This window comes from Sinocyclocheilus rhinocerous, unplaced genomic scaffold (genome assembly GCF_001515625.1).
Source record: "Sinocyclocheilus rhinocerous isolate Xijiao unplaced genomic scaffold, SAMN03320098_v1.1 scaffold44349, whole genome shotgun sequence".
In the NCBI taxonomy this organism is placed as follows: domain Eukaryota; kingdom Metazoa; phylum Chordata; class Actinopteri; order Cypriniformes; family Cyprinidae; genus Sinocyclocheilus; species Sinocyclocheilus rhinocerous.
Genome location: NW_015657247.1, coordinates 680 through 1,385, shown reverse-complemented (window position 1 = coordinate 1,385; position 706 = coordinate 680). Strand labels below are relative to the sequence as shown.

The 706-nt window shown below is 40.1% G+C and overlaps 1 long non-coding RNA gene across 1 annotated transcript; it reads left to right on the top strand.

The window, feature by feature from the left end:
* Positions 1–221: 221 nt before the first annotated feature.
* On the top strand, positions 222–506 carry LOC107720863 (uncharacterized). The gene is made up of 2 exons (XR_001637656.1): positions 222–287; positions 372–506. It is a non-coding gene; the product is annotated as an uncharacterized LOC107720863 (long non-coding RNA).
* The last annotated feature ends 200 nt before the right edge of the window (positions 507–706 follow it).

Below are 706 nucleotides of genomic sequence, written 5' to 3'. Positions count from 1 at the left end.
AATGTTCTTTTTAGCAGCATCATATGACCCCTTTAAAGTTTGATGATTGTGTGAAGCTCATTCCACACTGATCACAAGTGAACGGTTTCTCTTCAGTATGAACTCTCATATCTCGTAAGGTGTTCTTTTTATGTCAAACTCTTCCCACATTGATCACATGTGAATGGTTTATCACCAGTGTGAATCCTCTCATGTGTTTTCAGGTCTCCTGACTCATTAAATCTCTTGTTGCAGTGTGAATACTTGTAAGGTTTCTTTCCAGTGTGGATGTTCATGTGTACCTTAAGGTTTATTGAGTTTGTGAATCTCTTTCCACATTGACCACAAGTGAATGGTTTCTCTCCAGTATGTACTCTCATATGTATTGTAAGGTGTCCTTTTTGTGCAAAACTCTTCCCGCATTGATCACATGCGTGCGGCTTCTTTCCAGTATGAACTCTTATGTGAACATCAAGATTATATTTGCTTGTGAAACTCTTTCCACACTGAGCGCAAGTGGAAGATTTCTTGGCTTTTGTTTGTTTGGAGTTTGTTAACGTATGACGCCTGAAAATTGCAAAAATTGCAGAGGATGGCTGACTTCCTGTCAAGCGAAGCCTTATTTTAATGTGTCCGAAAGCTGCCTAGCTTTGATGACTTTTACAGGCAGCATTTGTACACGGTTCCTCCCGAAAGCCCCCAATAGTAACCAGATGGATATATCTCG